Source organism: Rousettus aegyptiacus, unplaced genomic scaffold (genome assembly GCF_014176215.1).
Source record: "Rousettus aegyptiacus isolate mRouAeg1 unplaced genomic scaffold, mRouAeg1.p scaffold_m13_p_9, whole genome shotgun sequence".
Lineage (NCBI taxonomy): Eukaryota > Metazoa > Chordata > Mammalia > Chiroptera > Pteropodidae > Rousettus > Rousettus aegyptiacus.
Window position 1 is genome coordinate 102,571,667 of NW_023416312.1, and position 11,576 is coordinate 102,583,242.

Here is an 11,576-nt window from a genome sequence, read left to right on the forward strand (position 1 = left end):
CCCTGTCAGCTCCGCTTCACAGTAGCAATTCCCTGGCCCCTCTCTGGGCCGGATTTTTTTTTTCACCTGCCAAATGAAGAGGCTAGCCTGGACGGAGTCTGCCTTTCTAGGCTTTTTAGCCTGATGGCAGAGTTCATACTCACTCGGTTTGGAAATTCGAGTTCTCTTCCTCATGGCCTCTCTTAGGATTCCACCTTTCAGCTAAAGGTGTAATCCGATCGAAGAGACAGTTACAACCTGGGTGGCCCGCTGAAAATAACCATTCTCCTTACTCACCAGGTCACTTGGGCCTGGTCACTATCATCGAGAGTGAACTACGCCCACTCTCAGCTCAGCAATTCTGCTCCCACCATTTCTTCCAGTTATTTCCCCAAATCTCTAAACACTAACTCATCCTTCGAGACTCAGCTCAAAAACCACATCTGTTAGGAAGCCAGCCTTAGCCAGGAGCTGACTCTGTTACCTGTTTGCTGGTATGATCCCCCTGAGGGACACTCGCTTTTTCATCCTTAATTCCCCACCACAGTGATGAGCACAATGCCTGGCAGATGCCTAGTCCATCCAATAGGGATTTCTCAAACAGGACCTCAGACGGGCCTTCCAGATGCCATCACGCCCCTACCTCATGGCCTGGGAGGGTCTCACTGAGGCAGGCATCATCACCCCGCCCTCCAGCTAAAGAGCGCCTCAAGACCCCATTCTTCATTCCTCTGGTCCTCTGAGGCAAGAGACCTATCCCCATGACTTCCGCTGCTGAGAATATTTGCACGGTCCAGGCTCAAGCAGGTGAGCTCATTCATACATGCATTAGCCTCTTTTTCTGCAGGGGAAGTTGGTTTGGTCTGAGCTTGGAGTAAGGTTTGTGCCTAGAGCATCTGCCAGGCACTCTGGGCTGGTTTGGAAGCTTCATTCTAGCGGGGGCGATTTCCTGTGGCTCTGCACTCCATGTTCAGAGTGCCAAAGCTAGATACACAGTTTTTCTACAGCCATTATAGTGCAAGGTGCTAAGCCTTCAAAGGCACTGTACTACTGGTTCAATCAATTATGGTATGTCTGTAACAATAAAATACCATGCAGCCATGAAAACAAAGGAAATAATTTTGTATGCACTAATTTGGAACACTCTTCAAGGCACAGTAAGTAAAATAATAATCATCATCATATTGACGTAAGTAACATCCAAACCTGTAGAGAATTTTAATGAGTCTGTGTCAAACTTAGTTTGTTGGGAAGCAAAATCTCAACAGATTAAGAAAATGCTCTGGAGAATGGCAGTTTCACACTTTCTTTTATTCATTAGAATCAAAGGGGGAAACTGAAGGAAGATTCTTTGGTGGCAGGTTAAGGGGGCGGAGGAAGTAAAGCGGGGACATCTCTAGGATTGGATATAAAGTAAAATGGAGAGACACATGCTTTCGCATTGGTGGGTGCAGGACAGGTAACAATTAGCATTTACAGCACATAGAGATAGTTTGCTCCTCCACCACCACCACCACCACCACCACCACCACCACCACCATCATCATCATCATCATCATCATCATCATCATCATCATCTATATGATATAAGGTAGACTATACAACCATTTAGAAAAACAAGAAGCCAGAGAACAAAACCGTTAATCATATCTGAGTGCACAGCAAAGGGTAAGCAGCATCTATGAGTCAGGAACTTTGTGGCTTTCCTCTTGCCCTTGAGGTCTAGAAGGCGTGGCTTGAATCGCCAGCGGCTCCGTGTTCTGGGTATAATCCAATGCCCACCTCAAGGTTTCTGTGATTTTTCTGGGGAATTTAAATTCTCACGTTCGCTGCTGGTCCAGATTCGTGATTCTGCCGAATTTCTTTTCTCTATTCCACATCTTGCAGCATTCTCTTACCTTCCTTTAGGGCACTTGCCCTTCCTCTCGATTTTCACAAAACAGAAAATATGCAAAGTTTTTCATATGTGACACACTTTGATGAAGGTTTGGGGAAACGATAGGGGTTTATATCACAGAAAGTCACACTTTAAAGGAGATTTGAGTTTGGGTGGTGAGCACACAATACAATATATAGATGATGTATTATTGAACTGTATGCTTCAAACCTATGTAATTTTATTAACTAATGTCACTCCAGTAAATTTGATTTAAAAATAAGTAAAATAAATTGAATATTGATCATCGCTTTTCTTAAAAAGTCCCTAGGTTATTTCAACTAAGTCAGGAGTATCTTCCATCTAATTCATTCCCCTTTTCCTTTCCTTTCCCCTCCCACCGTGCCCAGCAGTTCAGTTCAAAATAATTCTTCCCATTTGTTTTGTCCAGCAATTCAACTCTTGTAGCAGGGACTCCCAACCTATGTTTAAATACTCTTTGCACATACAAAGACTCTTTAAAGTGATCTGCTTAACAGTGGGTCACCTACCCAGGATCTGCCCTTTCTTCCTCCCCCATGGCTGGATAGAAATTTAATTCCAAACCAATACGACTTATATCAACCAAGTCTCAAACCCAGTCTCACTCCAATCTCTATCGGTTAACCATGGCTGCGTAACAGATGAACACACAGCAGCTTAAAGCAACGAACATTTATTACCTCACACAGTTCCTAAAGGTCAGAAACCCAGGATCTTCTGAGGTCACAGTCCAGACGTCAGTGGGAGGCATCTAGAGCTGGGGCGAGTGCTTGTCAGCAGGCTTCGATTCTGTGCCCACGGCTGTTGGTGGGAGGCCTCAGTTCCTCCCCGCGTAGGCCTCTCCACAGGCTCTCGCGACATGGTAGCTGGCTCTCCCCAGGGCAAGTCACATGCAGGAGGGAGGGAGGTGGGTAAGCATAAAGGGCGTCAAATACATGATGATGAAAGAAAGTTTAACTTTGGGTGCTGAACACAGTGCAATATACAATGCAATGTGTTGTTGACTTGTACACTTGAAACCTATATAATTTTGTTAACCGATGTCACTCCAATATACTTAGTAAAAAAAAAAAACCAGAAGAAAATAAAATAGAGCAAGTCAGCAGGCTTTGGCATGTTTTACAGCCTAATCTTAGAAGTGACATAACATCACTTCTACCCACCATTGACTGTGTAGTTACATAATTTCATAGAATAAAAAGATGGGGGTCTCTCGTTCAAGAAGTAGGGGGAACGTTTTGGTGAAAATACTAAAATATAAATCGTGTTCATTTCTTCCATGATCTCTCTCTCTTGACTTCTCATGGTATTTATTTGCTATTTAATGTTCTAAATAAAAAACTGATTTTTAAAATATTAGCCTGAATTTTATTATTTGTCCTTATATTGTACAATACTAGTATTAAATGCGAATATCAGAGCATTTAACTCATGTGGGAGAGGAAGAAAATTTCCTGGGTCATTCTAGGTTGTTCTGCCTGGTGTAATAATTAAATCCAAATGAAGCAGATTAACAAGAGAAAAGAACCAAATTTAATTATATACATATATACATGCCAGACTCAGGGACCACACACCCATGAGAGGTTCAGACACAGAAAGGTAAAATGAGGTAGAGATGGCACCCTGAGCCAAGAAATGAGGTAAGATGCCGAGGGGCTTCAGATGAGAGGAAGCTCATTTACAGGATGGTGAGAACAGCAGACGTTTGGTGATTAGAGCTTCACTTTGCCCTACACACAGGTCCTAAAAAGTTATTTCCAGTAATAACTCTTCCTACGGGCAAGGCTCCCAATTAAGATCCTTCCAGGTAGTTAAGGGAGGGGCAGAGTTTCTACGTTCCTATTGCCAGCATCATACCTAGTACTGTGTGGAAGCTCAGTGAATGTTGTTGAATAGGTCACATCTAAAGCCAAAATTTTTCTCACCTTCATTGAGGTATGATTGACAGATTAAAAACGATCTATTTAAGGTGCACAATATATGTACACATTGCGAATATTGCCACCATTAAGCTGAAAACATATAACTAAAAGTTTGCATCCTTAAAAAGCGTCTCTCCCGCCCCCAGCCCCTGGTGACCACCATTCTCTTCTCTTCTACTATGAGTTTGAGTTTTCTAGATTCCAGGTCAGAGAAGATGACAGTGGCAGGTGTGGTTCAACATATGGAATCTTACATTGCATTTAGGTATCGAATGTTCTGGTCATTTTCCAAATATGAATAAACAGGTTCTTTCGTGACTTTCTAGATGCCAGGACATTATTTTTTATTTGGATGACATTTTATTTATTTTCTAGACAGAACCATTGTTTTTTCCCCTCAGCTTCTTTGAGATATAATCGATATGTAAGATTGTGTAGATTTGAAGTATATAGTCTGATGATTCGATAAATATATATATTGAGAAACGATTACCACAATAGTTAACAATATTTATCACCTCGCGTAAGCTACCTTTGTGTGTGTGTGTGCTGAAAAATTGAAGTTGCTATTATCTTAGCAACTTTCAAGTATATAATACATTGCTATTACCTATTGTTATGTCTCCAGAATTATTCATGTTATAAGTAAAAGTGTATACCTTTGAAAAACATCTCATTCCCCCCCACCCTGGCCTTGAACCCTGGTAACCACCATTCTAAACTGTTTCTATGAGTTCAGTTTTGTTTTTAGATTCCACATCTAAGTAAGATTATATATACAGTATTTTTCTTTCTGTGTCCGGCTTACTTAACATTCATTGTCTTCTAGATTCATCAATGTCAAAAAATGGCAGACTTTCCTTTTTCAGGCTAATTAATATTCCATTGAACACACATGCACACACACATCACATCACATTCATCAGAGGACAGTGTAGTTGTTTCCTTATCTTGGCCACTATGATGAATACTGCAGTAAACGTAAGGGTGCATATCTCTTTCATATAGGGATTTTATTTGAACATATATCCAGCAGAGGGGTATGGTAGTTTTATTTACAGTTTTTTGTGTAACATCCACACCGTTTTGCATAATGGCTGTGCCAATTTACAATCTCCCCAACAGTATACGAGGGTTCCCTTTTCTTCACATAATTGCCAACACTTGTCATTTGAATTTTTGATGATAACTATCCTAACAAGTGTGATTTAATATCTTATTATGGTTTTAATTTGCATATCCCTGACGGTTAGTGATGTTGAGCATCTTTTCATATACCTGCTGCCCATTCGTGTTTCTTGTTTGGGCAAATGTCTACTCAGGTCTTTTACCCATTTTTTAATTGGGTTATGTATTTTATTGGTATTGATTTGTGTGAGTTCCTCATATAATTTGGATACGATTGCCTCATCAGATATGCAGTTTGTAAATATTTTCTCCCTTCCAAAGGCTGCCTTTAATTTAGTTGATTTTTTTGTTTCCTGTGAAGAAACTTGTTAGTTTGATGTAGTTCCATCCCACTTGTTTATTTTAACTTTTGTTGCCCATGGTTTTGGTGTCAAATGCGAAAAGTATTGCCAAGATCAATACAAGAAGCTCTCCCCCTATGTTTTCTTCCAGGGCCTCTATGTTTTAAGAACTTATGCATAAAGCTTTAATCCATTTCGAGTTGATGTTCGTGAATATTGTAAGGTAAGGGTCCAGTTTCATTCTTCTGTATGTGGATATCCAGTTTTCCCGTCACCATTTATTGAAGAGACTATCCATTGATATTTTTGGCACCTCTGTTGAAGTTCAGTTGATCATATATGCACGGGTTTATTTCTGGGCTCTCTAGTTTGTTCCACGGGACATGTGTCAGTTTTTATGCTAATACCATACTGTTTTGACTACTATGGTCTTGTAATATAGTTTGAAATCAAGGAACATGATGCCTCCTGCTTTGTTATTCTTTCTTAAGGTTGCTTTGGCTATTCAGGGTTTTTTGTGGTTTCCTATAAATGTTAGGATTGCTTTTTTTTTAATTTATGTGACAAATTCCATTGGAATTTGGATAAGGATTGCATTGAATCTGCAGATCACTTTAATTAATATGGATATTTTAACAGTATTAATTCTTCCCATTTATGAAAAGGGGGTATCTTTCTAATACTGTATCTTCTTCAATTTATTTCACCTTTTTGCTTAAATTTATTTCACCTTTTTGCTTAAATTTATTTCTAAGTATTTTATCCTTTTTGATGCTTTTCTAAATGGGATTGTTTTATTTATTTATTTTTCAGGTACTTCATTTTCAGTAAGCAAAAATGCAACTGATTTTTGTATGTTGATTTTATATCCTGCAACTTTATTGAATTCGTTTATTAGTTTTAACAATTTTGTGGTGGAGTCTTCAGGATTTTCTGTGTAAAAGATCGTGTCATCTGTAAACATTTTTACTTCTTCATTTCTGATTTTGATGCCTTTTATAGCATTTTTTCCTTAATTACTCTAGCAAGAAATTTTAGTGTAATGTTGAATGAAAGTGTCAAGAGTGGGCATCCTTCTCTTGTTCCTTTTCTTAGAGGAAAAACTTTCAACTTTTCAGGATTGAATATGATGTTAGCTGAGAGCTCGTCATATATGGCCTTTTATATTGAAGTACATTCCTTTTGTAACTTATTTGTTGAAAGTTTTTATCATGAAAGGATGTTGAATTTTATGCAGTTCTCTTTCTGCATCTGTTAATATGGTATATCACATTTATTAATTTGCATATGTCAACCAATCCCTGGGATAAATCTCGCTTGATCATTGTATATAATCTTAATGTAATGTTGAAATTTGGTTTGTCAGTATTTGAGGGTTTTTGCCTCTGTGTATCAGGGATATTGGCCTGCAATTACCTTTACTATGAATGACTTCATATGACTTTGCTATGAGGGTAATGTTAGACTTGTAAAATGAGTTTGGAAAGTCTTTTCTTCAGTTTTTGAGAGGATTTGGGGAAGTATTGATATTCTTTAAATGTTCGGTAGAAGTCACTAGTGAAACCATCTGGTCCTGGGATTTTCTTTTGGGGAGCTTTTTGATTACTGACTTAATCTATTTGTTATTGCTCTGTTCAGATTTTCTATTTTTTTAAATGTTTTGTATATTGTACATTTCTAGGAATTTATATGTTTCTTCTAGGTTGTCCAGTTTGTGATTGTATGATTGTTCATAGTAGTCTCTTATAATCTTTTGTATTCCCATTGAGTCAGTTGTAATGTCTTATCTTATATTTCACAACTTTATTGAAGTTTTCTGTCCTTTTTCCTGAATTTAGCTAATGGTTTGTCAATTTAGTTTATCTTTGAAAAAGCCTACTCTCAGTTCAGGTTATATTTCCTATCCTTTTTTTTTCCTAGTCTCCATGTCATTTATTTCTGCTCTGATATTTTTTATTTAATTTCTTCTAATAACTTTAGGCTTAGTTCATTCTCCATTTTATGATTTCTTGAGGTATGTAAAGTAAGGTTATTTGAATATTTTTCTCAATAAACACATCCATCAGTATAAAATTCCCTATCAGAACTGATTTGGCTGCATTCCATCTCATAAGTTTTGGTATGTTATGTATCCAATTTTGTTTGTCTCAAAATATTTTTTATTTAATTTTTAAATTTTTTTCTTCGACCTACTGGTTGTTTAGGAGTGTGTTAAGTTTCAAATATTTGTGAATGTTTCCATTTTCCTTGCATTACTCATTTCTACTTTCATACTGCTGCAGTAAGAAAAAATTCTTGCGAAAATTTTAGTCTTATTAAATTAGCTAATATGTGTTTTGAAATCTAACGTATAATCTTTCCTGGAGAATATTCCATGTGCACTTGAGGAGAATGTGTATTCTGTTACTATTGGATGGAATGTTTTGTATATTTCTATATAACCCACTTGGTCTAAATTGCAGTTTAGGTTGAATGTTTCCTTATTGATCTTCTCTCTGAATAATCTACTATTATTTTGTTGTTATCCATTTTTTTCCTTCATTTCTGTTAATATTTGCTTTACATACTTAGGTGCTCTGATATTGAGTGCATCGATTATATCCTCTCGACAAAGGACATAATTATCCGTTTGTAATCACTTTTTTGGCTCTTGTGACAATTTCTGTCTTAAAGCTTGTTCGTTTATTTCGTATGATGTAAGTATTGCTACTCTTGCTCTCTTTTAGTTCCCTTTGCATTGAGCATCTTTTCCCATCCCTTCACTTTCAACCTGTGTGTGTCCTTACATCTGAACAGAGTCTCCTGTAAGCATCATATAGTTGGATCTTATTTTTTTTATCCATTCAGGTATTCTATGTCTTTTGATTAGATAATGTAATCCATATACTTTAAAATAATTTTTGATAGTAAGGACTTATTATTGCTGTTAATTTTTTTGGTTATATGACTTTTGTTCCTTTCTCTCTTATTGTCTTTTTTTTCTGATTTGATTTTTTTCCATAACAGTATGCTTTTGTTTCCTTCTCTTTATCTTTTGTGTATCTACTAAAGGTTTTTGCTTTGTGATCACCACAAAGCTTAAATAAAACACCTTATACTTACGACAGCCCAGTTTAAGTTGATATTGACTTAACTTTGACCGTATATAGAAACTACTTTTTTTTATTCACCTACGTTTTATTTTCGATGTCACAATTTCTATATTTTTATAATGTGTGTCCAATTAACAAATTATTGGAGCTAGTTATTTTAATACTTTTGTGTTTTAACCTTTATACTAGAATTAAAAGTGATTTTACACACCACCATTACAGTATGACAGTCCTCTGAATTTTACTAGATCCTTACCTTTATCAGTGAGTTTTCTACTGCTGTATGTTTTCGTGTAACTAACTAGAAAGTTTTCATTTCTCCTTCATTTCTGACAGGCAGTTTTCACAGTTAAAATATTGTTTTGCGTTTTTTTCTTTCAGCATTTAAATACATTATCCCACTCTCTCGGTCTGCAAGGTTTTCACTGAGAAATGCACATAGCCTCATGAGATTTTCCTTGTATATGAAAAGCCTCTTTTTTCTTGATAATTTAAAAATTATCTGGGAATTTTGACAATTTGATTATAATATGCCTCAGAGAAGTCATCTGGGTTAAACCTGTTTGGATATCATTGAGCTTTATATAACTAGACAACCATATTGCTCCTCAGATTTGGGAAGTTGTCAGCCATTATTTCTTTAAACAAGCTTTATGCTTTTTCTTTCTCTCTTCTCCTTCTGGGAGTCCCATAATGCCTATATTATTTATTTTGATGATTTCCCATAAATTCCATAAGCTTTCTTCATTCTTTTCAATTCTTTTTTTTTCTCTTACTAAATAATTTCAAATGAACTCTGCTAGACTTCAGATTTTTTGTTTTTCTTGGTCAGGTCTGCTATTGAGGGTGTCTATTGCTTTTTTAAAAAAATTCAGTCATTGTATTTTTCATGTCTAGAATTTCAATCTGGTTCTTTCTTATGATGTCTGTTTGCTGAATTTATCATATTGTTCATCCATTGTCTAACTGTCCTGTTTTAGCTTTACGAGCTTCCTTATTTTGAACTCCTTGTCAGGCAGTTTGTAGATCTCCATTTCTTTGGGGTTAATTACTGGAAATTTTTAATGTTCCTTTGGTGGAGTCTTGTTTCCTTGATATTTATGTTTCTTAAAGTCTCGCATTGTTCTCTTTGCATTTGTATAATCATTCACCTCCTCCAGTTTTTAATCACTGGTCTCAGGGAAGTAATAGCTTCACTAGTCTGTCTGGCTAGAGAATCTGAGATGTATTCTCTCAGAGACATATTCTATGGGTGTGCCTACTGCATACCTCTTGTTTCCTCTTGGGAAGGAATTCTTAAAATTATGTCCTGATTCTGTAAAGCCAGGCTGGAGACTGTGAGTCTCCTGTTTGTTTTCCCTAGGGCAATATTTTGAAATGTTCAAGTTTCTGTTCCTTATCTTAATCCCACAGAGTCAGGCTGGCTTTCCGTGCATGCTTGCAAGTTATCTGCAAAGGCTTGCACTTGATGTATGTAGGGTTGCACACAGGGAGCCAGCCATAGAGGGTAGATGAGATGAACAGAGCATTTATTGGGTCTTCCCATGAGCTAGCTGGAGGTATTCACAGGTGAGCTGTCTAAAACTGCTCATAGGTGGGCTTCCTAATGGAGTTCATGAAGCAGTTAGTAGGGTTTCCAGACCTTTGATGAGTCCTGAGCCCTGGTAGCTGTGCTTCTGTTATCTCTGAACCCCTTAGCCATGCCAGTCACCTCAGCATTCTGCATGAGATGAGAAAGAAGTGGTCTCTCTGGCAGCACTCCACATGGCAGGGGCAGACAAGCACTCACTCACCATGGTCTACTTGCCCCCGTGGGAGAAATTATGAGCCAAAGGGGTCTATCTTGGTGCTGAGCTGTGTCACCTTGAAGGAAGGGTAATGTGGGTAAAGGAAAACTGTTCTTCTGACCCTCTTCAATTAATTTCTTTTTGTATTTTTTGCTCCGATGGTGTGCTGGAATGTCTCCAGTGAACCCCCGGACTCCTACACAGGTACTCTCACCTGTGAAAGGTCATCGAAATCAGTGTTCTGTGGGTGGAGAATGGTAGAATACTATTCTGTCACTTGGATCCCTGCCTAATATTTTCATGGTAATGTAGTCTAAGGCACGAGATAATATACCAGGAGAATTCTGTGAAACTTGAGATCTGAAAAAGTTTTGACATTTAAACACGCATTTCAGACATATGTGGCTCTTATTCCTTATTTAAGAAGCTGAATTGAACTCCCAGCAATCGCCCCTTCTATTCAAACTGGCCTGAGACAAGGGCCCTTCTTAGGATCCATAGCAGAACGGGCTGATGTGCAGCTCAAGGACTTGTTAAGAGTACTGAGGCAGGAAACAAGAAGCAAACTGAACATAGTCAAAAAGCAGGAGATGACAGATGGGGCACCAAATTCACGATACAGTGAACCTATCACTTGACATTCAAAATACATTAATTCCACAAATATTTGTTGAGTGTCTACTATATGTATACATTACGGACACAGCAGTCAATAAGACAGACTTGATCTCTTTCCTGGTGGACAACATAACCTGGCCAGAGAAGAAAAACACTGAATAAGTCATTCCAAGTACAATCACTGTTAAGTGCAATCACATTAAGTGTCATATAACCAAATAACTGGAAGAATATGACTTTGTCTTGGAGGATGGGTCACAAGGAAACATTTCCAGAGGATTATTTTTCTGAAGGAATTGTACCTTGATATTGTGAAAACTTTTAATCATGCTGAGATGGTCATACTAGAAGAAAGGATTGCCATTAGCAAACCTTAGAAACAGTAATATATTTAGAAAGTTTCAAGGATAATATAAATTTAGTTTTGTTTTCGGAGACAATGGCCTCCGTAAGGCAGTAAAACCAAATAATGTAGTTAAAGTCCCTGTGACCTTGGCTAAGTTATGTAAGTCTGAGCCTCATTTCTTTTGTCTGTAAAATAGGAATCATTTGTGTATTGTGAAGGCTAAAATTAAATTGAATAATTCACATAAAGTAGCTAGCACAGGTATACACAGTAAACGTTAAAGATGCTCATGATGATAAAAATCATTATTATGATGGCTAACAGCATGAGATGATATTTGGGATTATAGTTCAGTCTGTGAAAGCTGAATTGAGAGTTTACGACACTGTCCTGTCAGCACTCGGGATCCACTGGGGAGTTTAAATCAGTGCAATCTGATGAC